This window comes from Elaeis guineensis, chromosome 8 (genome assembly GCF_000442705.2).
Source record: "Elaeis guineensis isolate ETL-2024a chromosome 8, EG11, whole genome shotgun sequence".
In the NCBI taxonomy this organism is placed as follows: Eukaryota; Viridiplantae; Streptophyta; class Magnoliopsida; order Arecales; family Arecaceae; genus Elaeis; species Elaeis guineensis.
In genome coordinates, this window is record NC_026000.2 from 79,974,219 (window position 1) to 79,987,114 (window position 12,896).

Consider the following 12,896-nt stretch of genomic DNA (forward strand, 5'->3'; position numbering starts at 1 on the left):
GGATGATACTGTAGATCAAAGGACCACTCACACTACTATAGTATCAAGATAATCACTGACAAATGAGTAGACATCCAAGTGATTTCTCATATTAGTCATGCTCAGTATAAGTATTCTCTAATAACCACCGATACTGTCATCTCAATATCCCCACATTGCATATTCGAGACTCATCTGTCTGAAAGAGAGGTGATCTGTGCACCGATCTCAAATGGATTGATCATTGTCCTCCATGACGATCCTTTGATCGGGAGCATTTAGAAACTAACCATTAATAATATATATCTCAAATTTTCAACATCTTGAGAATATATAAAATCATCTTTATTAATTTCTAAGATAAATCATAGACACATAAACATGATTGAAATAAAAATTATCCTTTATTAATAATAAATATTTTACAAGTATAAAGTTAAATCCTAGAATTATAAAATATATCAGTCAATAATTGGCATCTAGGACACTCATCTAACAAAACTACTATTGTGGTAGAGCTTTTAGTGAACAGATTTGTTATATTGTTCTTTATATCTACTCGTTCAATGACTACATCTTGTCTCTCGATAATTTTATGGACGAGATGGAAGTACCTTAGAATGTGTTTGAATATATGATGAGACCTTAGTTTCTTTACTTGAGCAACAGCTCTAGTATTATCACAGTAAAGTGGTACTCAATTCTCAATCTCAAGAATGACACCCAATTCAGTGATGAACTTCTTCATCCAGACAGCTTCCTTGGTAGCTTCACTTGCAACTATGTATTCTACCTCAATGGTTGAGTCAACTACAGTTTGCTGCTTAAAACTTTTCAACTCACTACTTCACCATTTAGAGTAAAGACATATCTTAAAGTGGACTTGCTATCATCAGGGTCTGATTGAAAATTAGAGTCAGAATACCTTTCTAGTTTTAGATCAGATCCTCCATATATCAGAAAAATATTTTTAGTTCTTCTCAAGTACTTAAGAATATTTTTCACTGCTTTTTAATGATCCTCATCCAGATCAGTCTGAAATCTACTAGCTATGCCTAAGGCATAGGCAACATCAGACCTGGTACATAGCATAGCATATATGATTAACCCTACTACCGAAGTATAGTAAATAGAACTCATTCTATTTCTCTCTTCTGATGTCTTAGGAGACATCTTTTTAGAGAAATATATGCCTTGACTCGTGGGTAAGTAACCTCTTTTACTTCCATCCATGCTAAATCTTTTCAGCATAAAGTTTATATACCTGGATTGGAATAAGCCTAACATCCTCTTAGATCTATTCCTATAGATCTTTATACCAAGTATATAGGATGCTTCACCCAAGTCTATAGAAAACTTACTTGATAGCCATGTTTTGATCGATTGTAATATTGAGATATCATTCCTAATGAAAAGTATGTCATTCATATATAACATTAAGAAGACAATAGCACTCCCATTAGTCATCTTATACACACAAGGTTCATTCACATTTTTTATGAAGCCAAACTCTTTGACTATGACATCAAAGTGGATATTCTAACTCCTCGAGATCTGCTTTAATCTATAAATGAATTTCTTAAGCTTGAATATCTGATTTGCTCTCCCTCAATAAATCTTTTTGGTTGGGACATATAAACCTCTTCCTCAAGATAACTATTAAGAAAAGTAGTCTTCACATTCATTTGTCAGATTTCATAATCATGGTATGCTACTATTGTAAGCATAATCCGAATAGGTTTGAGCATGATAACAGGTAAGAATATTTCATCATAATCAATTTTTTATTTTTGTCTGAAATCTTTAGCTACCAATCTGGCTTTATAGGTTTCAACTTGGCCATCCACTCCAATCTTTTTCTTATAGGCCCATTTGCACCCAATAAGTGTCACACCCTGAGGTACATCAACCAAAGTCCATACATGATTGTAGTATATTGAGTCCATTTCAAATTTCATAGCCTTTAGCCATTTGTTTGAGTCTCTACTCATGATAGCTTTCGTATAGATCAGAGGTTCATCATTCTTAAAGATGTGGGCTTCATTATTCTCAATAATGAATCCATACCTCAAAAGTGTATTTCATACTCTATTCGACCTTCAGAAAGAAGGTTTGTGTTATGGTTGTACCTTATCAATAGGTACTTCTAGTTAAAAAATATCTTATGCTTCTACTTAAACTTCACCAAGTTCAATTTTCCTTCCACTACCCCTTTCTAGGATAAACTCCTTTTTTATAAAAGTGGTATGCTTACTAACAAACACCTTTTGTTCCATAGGATAGTAGAAGAGGTATCTCATACTCTCTCTAGGATAACCTACAAATAAGCATTTATCTACCTTAGCACTTAGCTTATGTCTAAATTTTTTTTTGACATAAGTTGGACAACTCCATATCTTAAAGTACTTAAGATTAGATTTCTTTCCTCTCCATAACCATATGGAGTGCTAGTTATAGATTTCAAAGGTACTCTATTCAAGATATATACAGCAGTCTCTAGAACATATCCCAATAAGAAAATAGGTAAGTCTGTAAAGCACATCATGGACTGTATCATATCTAATAAAGTACGATTCTTCTTTTCAGCTTGTGCATAAAAAAGGGTCTATTATGAGAGAATCTCTTTTTCTTTAAGATGATCTAAAAATTCACTAGATATGTATTCTCCTCCTCAATTAAATCAAAGAATTTTAATTTTTTTTCAGTTTATTTCTCGATCATATTTTGATACTCTTTAAATTTATCAAAAGCTTCAAATTTATGTTTCATAAGATATACATATCCAAACCTAGATAAATCATTCATGAACATAATAAAATAAGAGTATCCTCCTCTAGCTTTAGTTGTCATAGGACCACATGCATCAGTATGTACAAGTTCTAATAACTCATTTGTCCTTTCTTCATGTCCATCAAATAGAGTCTTTGATCATTTTACCCATAAGACAAGATTCACAAGTTTCTAATGATCCATAATCATAAGGATCAAAGAACTCTTTTTTGTATAACTTATTAATTCTTGTCTCACTAATATGATCAAGTCGACAATACCAAAGTAAAGTATTATTTATATGTTCTCTCTTTCACTTTTTACTTTTATCAATATAAAATATATTGTCATTAAGAGATAGAATCAGAAGACCATTATTCAGAATGCCATGATAGAAAATTTTATTAGAAAAAAAAATTATGCAACTATTGTCCTTTCCATTTATTTCATATCCTTGTTGCAATAGCAATGTTACAGAAATAATATTCTTAATGATCTTAGGTATATAATAATAAGTTTCTAGCTCTAAGATCTTTCCAAAAGATCCTTTTTAATGCGGCCCTCAGCCATTTTGAGCATGTTTAATAGCTTAGGCACAGAGGTATTCAATTTATTCATGTGATAATTCATAATAAACTGAGCAAATGATTCAGAGAGAAATTACAAGATCAAATTCTGACTCAATTCTCCATCCATCACAAATTCAAATTATCCCAATCTAGTGATCAAGTCAATGATCTTAAGGATATGATCTTGTACAGATGATCTTTTCATCATTTTAGCATGGAATAATTACTTAGATATCTCATACTTAACAGTTTTGCTTTATTCTCCATACAACTTCTTTAAATTGAAGAGTATGGATTGAGTATCCATGCTCTCATGCTGTCTCTATAATTCATTACTCATAAAGGCCAATATGATATATTTGACAGTTAAGCTGTCATTCTTCCATATCCTATATGTGGATACATTTTCTCAGTGGCATCATCCTCAACCTCCTCTGATTCAGGGACATCAAGAATATATGAAAGCTTCTTCTAAGTGAGCACAATTTTCAAATTCTTCAACCAGTCCACGTAATTGGAATCAGTCAATTTGTTAGAATCTAAAATTTCTTGCAATGATAATAAAGATGCCATTGTAGAATTTAAATCTACATTAAATAAAGAATATTACATAAGTAACCAACTTATGATAGTACACACAATTAAATAAGGTTCTTTGCCTAATTATGCCTTTCACTATTTTATCAAACATCACAGCCCTCTTCTATGATGAACGACACATACTAAATGTTTATCTTAGTGGGGTTGAGATCTTAATTCCTTATAAAGATCTTGTGGTAACATAAAAATTTTTTGTGAGTTCATAGGTAGAAAACTTTTTCCAATTGCATCTCATGCAATTTTTAACTTTATCTTGGATTCTAAAATATTAATAGCCTTATGGTAACACAACAAACTATAATGTTTTAGTTAAGTAAGATCCTTCATTTTCATACAGTCAAATTCGAATATTACTGTCCTTGTGATAACACAAGAAAACAACATACTCAAAATTACCATAAGCAACTTTTATGCACCAGAACTATATTATATCAGTCTTCATAGCAAGTCTTGTAGTAACATAACAAACTAGCTATGGTTCTTGATATAACATTGACCTAGCATGAAGAAAGGCCTCATGTAGTGTTTTCAATATTAGAATTTTTTCAATTTTAAGATCACTTAATCAAATTGATCAGGTAAGTAGGTGGGGGTCCCTCCATTGCTTTTTCTAGATACCAATAAATTGATCAGATCAGTCAACGAAACTAATTAAAGAACCACCTTTAGTACTTACCTAGACACCAATTAATCAATTAATCAAAAATTAGTTAATTCATAGTTGCTATCACTACAACTTAATATAAATTTTTATGAGGGCTTCACTGTTCTCATGCATATTCTAATATGAACTTATAGTATTCTAAAATTACATATCATAAAATATTTTTTTTGCGGTTCTTCTTCTTGATTCATACAGGCATCCCTTCCACCATAGTTCTTTATAGCATGACGGCCTTTACTATAATTCTCAAAGAGTACTAGGCTATGAAGAATTCAATCCATTACTACACATATCACATATGTATCAAAAATGCATCAATTCATATCATCATATGAAAATATAATCATTAACATGATTATAGCATAATTCATAGCATACTTAATTTGACACTATGAATCATTTATGTAGTGTAAATCATAGCATGCATTTCATGAATACCATCAATCCACTAACATATGATTGAATCAAACAAGGTCGAGCTTTGATACCACTAAACGGTTCGATAATAATATACACAGTGGAAGCATAATGGATTTCAAAATTTTTTAGCATTATGAAATCCTAGATTACGCAAACCCTAAACCTAGGAACCCCCTTGACATCATTCAATCATATAAACATATAAACATGGTGATGATAAATAACATACCTTAGGTTGATGTAGATGGGAAGAAGATGATATTCAATCTTTCCACTATGTGCCCAAGCATTCATCCTGCAATGTTGATCCACATAGAATCTTGATCAAGACACTCTCTCCTTAAATAGATTCCTTCCCTCTAAATTCTTCCTCCAAGAACTCCTTTGGGCAGCATAACTTCAGGGCTTCTTTCCTCTCTCTCCCTAGCCTTCTCTTTACCCTCTTTTTATTCTCCCTGCCCTTCTTTTTTATCTTCCTAAGCCCTTATCCTAAAGCAGATCTTTTGTCCTAATCTAGACTTGGTCTTAACAAAAGAAGGAAGAGGAAAATTTAAACACCTAGGAGACTATGTAAGAAAGAAAGGATTTGAGATTTCTCGGATGATTTGATTATCCCGAGCACCCATCTATTTATAGTTAGCAACAGGACACCATCGGGACCATCTCGCATCCCATCCAAATGCCTAACTTGTTGGGAATTATATTCTAAAATTAATCATGTGATGATTGAGTTTATCTTTGTATATGAATTATTGATAAATAAATAAAAATTATTCTGATATTTTTCATCATAAAGTTACATCTTCCTTGTAGAACTCTTATGTTGTGAAGTCCTTATAACTATGTTAGTGAATGATAAAGAGAGAATTTATCGTATAGTTTTTAAACATATTTGTGATCAAATGATATGTCATTACAGGATGATGACGTTTATCGAGTAGAGGTCATTGTGTGCCATATGGGTTGGTTGTCCTCTTAATCAAGGAGTGTGGTGACACTGATATGGCATATAAATGAGATGTAGGAGTACATTATCACTGAACAGGTGACTCACCTACTGAGTATTCTACTGTCAAGAACTGCTCACGAAGTATATGGGTATAAGTATCCTTCAGACCTGAGATCACCATAGTGACTTGCAAGCAATTCACTATGCTTTGGTGTCAGACTATCTGAATTTTTAATGCAGTGATAGAAAGCTACTGGATACAGTTAAGTACTTGCGAAGTCTATTTATGGATCAAGATGGGATTGACCCCTCCAAATTATTGGAGCTAATGTATCTGTTGCCCAGCTATGCAACCCAAGAGGGGGGGTGAATTGGGTTTCTAAAAATTTTAAGCTTAACTTATGACTTATGAGAAATATTTGACAAAGCTAAATAGATAGAGTGAGTAGAATTAATTCAAGGCTAATAGCAAGAGCAAGAATGCAAGAGAATAATGAAGAGATAAAGAAGAGCAATTAGACACACACCAAACAAGAGGATTTATAGTGGTTCGGTGCCAACCTTGCACCTACATCCACTCCCCAAGCTCCTACTTGGGAATTTCAATCCACTAATCTTGTATTCAACCCGAATACAAATGTCGAAAACTCTGACTCTAGCTATTTCAAGCTAGTCCACTTATTTTTCGGGTACAAGCCAACCCAATACACTCCGATTCTAGGTTCGGATCAACCGTCCCTTATTTTGGAACCCCTCCAAAACAAAACCAATCACTCAAACTGAGTATAACAATTTACAACACAAATAAGTACAAAGAAAGCTCCTTCAATGAGCAAATATAACTTTAAATACACTTTACTCAAGAGAAGAAGACCCTTTTTGGATTTTCTCAAGGTGGATGGAGACTTGAATATGCACTTGAGGAGTTGGTGAGCTTGGATTAAAGGCTTCTTGAAAGCTTTGAATGAGCTCTTGCTTAGGGCTGAAAAGTTTGCTTGAAATTCTTTTTTCAAAATCTCTCTCTTTGAATACTCTTTGATTCCCACCTTTTTGTTCCTTTTTATAGCTTTAAGAAATAGAGGAAATCATTCTAGACTGGAAAAAGAGCCGTTAGACTGCATTAAATGAGCATTAAAAGTATTTAAAATGGGTTAAAAACTAGTCATTGTAGAAAAATCCCGTCACAGGGGTCGACTCATGAGTCGACTCATGCCTGGGGGTCGACTCATGGGTCGACCTCTGTGGAAAATTGTCATAGAAGTGAACGGGATCCATGGTTCTGTAAAATTGGCAAAAAGACCTGCAGAGGTCAACTCATGAGTCGACTCATGCCTTGGGGGTCGACTCATGGGTCGACTCACAGGTTGTGCCAAGTCTGTGCCGGCCAGGAAATTCAGCGTGCCAGTCATCTCATGTGCCATGAGTCGACTCATGGGTCGACTCATGATTTTCAATCATGCATATCTTTCAAAATATAAGTCCAAAATCAATAAAATTTTCACCACTGGATCATAAATCTTTTGTTTTATCATTTGATACTATCAAATCAGGGTTTTGGTAAAATTATAATTTTGCCCCTGAAGAGCAATAAGACTTTTTCAAGTGAGAAATATTAGTACCCCTTCAACTGCTTTGTAATCATCAAAATCAATCTAAGGAGCAACAATCTCCCCCTTTTTGATGATGACAAAATATTTGAACAAAAGCATTTATATGAATCAATGATCATGAATTTCAATGAAATGTATTATAGGTAGTTTGAAGATAACTAGGAAATTTACTACCAACTTATAAGTGTATTTGCTTGAAAAGAATATTGATTCTTTTGGCATGTGATACATGTGCCCATTTGCATAAATAATTTGCCTATTGCTTAATGATTTGAAAATTTGCTCATTTGATTATGTGATTTTGGTATCAGAGTAGAAAATTTATTTTTGTTATCAGAGCAAAGCAGAATTTACATTAGGATTTGAAAATTTTGTGTTTGAAAATATCTCATTTGCTCATTTGCTTGTTTTTCAAATTTCTTAGCATCTTGAAAATTTGCTCATTCTCATTTGATTATTTAATTTTAGTATCAGAGCAAGTTTAACAATTAAGTGTATCAATGCATGTCTAAGAATTAATTTTAAAACATGTCAGAGCATGTCAAATTTTAAGATGTATCAGAGCATGTCTAATTTTAAAGCATATCAGAGCATGTCTTAGAAATAATTTTAAAGGTTGCTCAATTGCTTTGTGCTTAGCAATTCACTCATTTTGTTATCAATCGTGTTTTTGATATTTTAATTTCTCCCAATTCACTCATTATAATTTTAAGTCATTTAATAATCTTGCTTTTGATATTTTTCTTTAATTTCTCCCCTTTTTGACATCATCAAACATTGTTAACTCCCCCTCTTTTTTGAATACATTTTCTCTTTAGTGTTTCTTCAAACTTCTTGTGCTAATCATTAATGTTTACTCCCCCTGAATACAGCAATCATAAAACAAAATATTACATTGAGTACCATAGATATAAATTAGCAACAAAGAGAAGATATATAATCAAGAGATGATTGATACCATTACAAAGAGTAGATATATAATTAAAAGATGATTGATACCATAGTTGTTTCAATACATATTCCATAATATAAAAGTCAACTAGTTAACATCATTACTTGGCCCAAGAGACAGATCCTAGAAAGAACAACAGACATGACTAAACAATAAGGATCTAGTAGAGCTCATGACTCTATGGATCAGAATCAAATGTATCAGAGATGAGGTGGGGAGATGATGGATCATGACCAAGGACTCGTCCTCTACCCTATCTGCCTCTGCCACGAGTGGAGGTGCTGGCACGAGTAGGTGGGTGAGATGATCCTGAAGGTTGAGAACGTTCAGAGGTCAAAGACTGGACTGCAAGAGAGAGCCTGATGGAATCAAGAACGTTCAGAGCTCTCGAAACAGACTGAAGCAATACAGTGAACTGTGTAGAAGCATGCTCACTAGAGCCTCTGATCTCTCTCCTCAAGAAATCAAAACTACCCTCCAAAACACCTCTGAGTCTGCCAGCCTCCGCAGTTAGGTCTGTGACTTCAATAGTGCACTCCTGTGGCTGAGGATGGGCCAAAGCTAAGACTTGCCCCTGTAAGTCAAGTACTCTCCCAGTCAGTCTCAAAATGTAATCCTCGAGCTGCTGAATTCGATCTGACTGATCTGTGATCATCTGAAATACAGTAGAGATATGGGAGATTAAGGTCTGATCAGATGCATCTAATGATGTGGATCTCGGTGCAAATGCAGAAGTGCTCCACTGACGAGAAAGCAATGAAGCCACACGCTGAGAAATCTGCTCAATCTGATCATCAGCCAATCTGAACTCTGAGGGAGGTGCTCTGCTGTCTAGCTGCTGAACTGGTGTGTACCTCCTGGTGGACTCTGAAGGGCTAGCCTCTGGATCTGAAACAAAATGGATATCTGGAGATGCTGCCCTGAAGTCATGAAGAGGTGATGAGGGACCTTCTTCCTCAGCTCTGTCCTCAACTCTATCCTCAGCTCTCTCCTCAGCTCTTTCTTCTATACCCTTGATCCAACCACCATCAATCCTAGTGAATCCCATGCGGTGCAGAGTGTGTTGGTTGATGGTGTCTGTGTGAGAAAGCTTAGCAGATGCCTCCTCCTCAAAACTGACTCCAAACCTCCTGAAAACCAGTGTGAGGGCCATACCAAAAGGCAGATGTGCCTTGGATCTATTCAGTGTTTGTCTCATGGCCTCAATCATTAAAGCTGGGAGGTTTAAGGGGGTTTGGGTGATCACATGAAACATTATACATATGTCTCTGCCATAAAGGAGGTCATGTCTACCACTTCTCAGGAAGAAAAGCTTTATCACTAATTGATGTAGAATTCTCATTTCAATTGACAAGATTTTGGCTTCTAATTTATTTAGACTTCCCGAGTAAGTTTCTCCTAAAATTACATTGATCCCCTCTTCCTTCACTAGGAGTTCCATGTATGAATATCCCTCACAGGGCAAATGTAGAATCTCTCCCAAAATAATAGGATCTAAGCAGATATCAATTCCCTTAACAGTGGAAGTTACTGTTCCATTGCCATAGTGCAGATTTAGATAAAACTCTCTAACCAAGTCTACATATGTAACTTCCTTGAGAGAACAGTAAAATCCCCAACCCTGGTTTTTTATCTTTGAACCAAAGGAGAAACCCTCTTTTTCAAAAAACCTGAAGTCCACATTCTTGCCGGTTTCTACCTTTCTGTCAGAGAGAGGGATTTTGCTAGGGCTAAGAGAAGACTGAGAGGGACCTGGTGCAGACGCTGAAGCTGGAATGGGAGCAGAGGAGGTCTGAGAAGCTTGCCTTTTTCTGCGGACGCCTTCTTCCAGTGCACGGACTGATTTCCTTCTTTGAGGGAGTTTCATCTTTGGGGCCATTCTCACCACAAGAGCAGGCAGGGAGACTCGGAAGATCAAATGGGTGAGGAGAAGGAAGGTTACTAGAGGATGGAAAGAGATTTTGGCAGAGAGAAATGATGATTTTGAGAAGAACGGTGGAAGCTAGGGCACGCTCCAACCGCTTCAATCAAGGGAGAAAGATGCGAGAAGCTCCTTTCCCAAGGGGTGATTTGAGGTGGAGATGTGAAGGGAGAATGATCTTGGGCTAAATCCTTGGTTTTGGAGAGAACAAAGATGAAGACGACGAGTCTTAGAGGGAGGAAGACGAAGAAGAAGAAGGGGTCGGCTCATGAACGGGCTTTAAGTTAAAAAGAAAAGAACCCGTGGGAAGTTGGCAAAGAATTTCAAGTATGCCATTGGGTCGACCCTAGGGGGTCGACTCATGATTCACAAAATTTCAAAAAAAATATGAATAAATTTTGAAAAAAAATTCAAAATTTTGGGAGAAGAAATTTTGCTCAAAGATAAGTTGTGAGAATGATAATCTTGAGCTTTTAGGTCCAAGAGAGATGATGAAAATTGAGCTCAAAGAAATTTTGACATCGATTCCTTGGAATTGGAGAAACATTTAGGCAAAAGGATCAAGAATTCCTAGATTTCTCCTAATTTCACAGAGTCTATCCTCACTAGGGGCCTTTGTAAAGATATCAGCTAATTGATTTTCAGTGCAAACATATTCAAGACTTATATCTTTGTTTTGAACATGTTCTCTTATAAAATGATATCTTATTTCAATATGTTTAGACCTTGAATGTTGAATTAGATTTTTAGTTAGATTTATGGCACTAGTGTTATCACATCTTATGGGTGTTTCATTAAGTTTGATACCAAAGTCTTCGAGTTGTTGCTTAATCGACAAGATTTAAGCACAACAACTTTCGACTGCAATATATTCGGCCTCAGCCGTAGACAGTGCTACCGAATTTTATTTTTTGCTAAACCAGGAGATTAGGTTAACTCCAAGAAATTGGCAAGTTCTACTAGTGCTCTTTCTGTCTAATCTACATCCAGCAAAATCAGCATCTGAATATCCTAATAAATCAATTAGTGAGTCCTTAGAGTACCATAACCCTAGAATTTGAGTACCATTTAAATATCTAAGGATTCTTTTAACAGCATTCAAGTGAGATTCTTTAGGATTAGATTGAAATCTAGCACATAAACAAACACTAAACATGATATCAGGTCTACTTGCAGTTAAATATAATAGAGAGCCAATCATACCTCTATAGTATTTTAAGTCTACACATTTACCTTCTTCATCCTTGTCAAGCTTACACGAGGGGCTCATGGGTGTGCCAATTGGTTTGGAGTTCTCCATTCTAAATCTTTTGAGTAATTCCTTGGTGTACTTGCTTTGGGTGATGGAGATTCCTTCCTTTGTTTGTTTGATTTGGAGTCCGAGGAAGAAAGTAAGTTCTCCCATCATGCTCATCTCGAACTCCCCCTGCATGAGCTTAGCAATGTCTTGACAAAGAGATTCATTAGTAGACCCAAAAATAATGTCATCCACATAAATTTGTATAACTAACATATCATTTTGATTTCTTTTAATAAAGAGGGTTGTGTCTACATTACCTCTTGAAAAACCATTATTTAGTAAGAATTTGCTTAGCCTATCATACCAAGCCCTAGGTACTTGTTTTAATCCATATAGAGCTTTATTTAATTTAAAAACAAGATTAGGAAAAGCATGATTTTCAAATCCTGGGGGTTGTTCTACATAGACTTCTTCAGCAATATATCCATTCAAAAATACACTTTTGACATCCATTTGAAATAATTTGAATTTCATAAAGCAAGCATATGCAAGTAGAAGTCTAATGGCCTCTAATCTAGCAACAGGTGCAAAGGTCTCATCAAAATCAATTTTTTCTTCTTGATTATAACCTTTAGCAATCAATCTTGCTTTATTTCTTATTACATTTCTATGTTCATCTAATTTGTTCCTAAAGACCCATTTTGTGCCAATTATTGAATAATTTTTAGGTCTTGATACTAAAGTCCATACATTATTTTTTTCAAATTGATTAAGTTCCTCTTGCATTGCATTAATCCAATTATAATCATTTTCAGCTTCTTCAATAGTTTTTGGTTCCAGATGAGATACAAAAGCATAATGATTAAATACATCTCTAAGTGAAGAACGAGTTTTTACCCCATGCATAGGATCATCAATAATTAGCTCCTTAGGGTGATTGTGAACATACCTCCATTCTTTGGGTAGGTCATTTGTACCTTAAGGTTTTTCTTGATGTTCTTCACCTCCCTCATCCTGTTTGTCTTCATGTTCCTTATCCTCTTGAATTGTTGAATCTTTCAGAGTGATCTCCTTCATTCCTTCTATAAGAGAATCTGCATCATCAACACCTTCATTCTTCCTTGAAGGAAGATCGTTAGATTCATCAAAGACAACATGTATAGACTCTTCTACTACTAAATTTCTTTTATTAAAAACTCTAAAAGCTTTACTAGTGGAGGAGT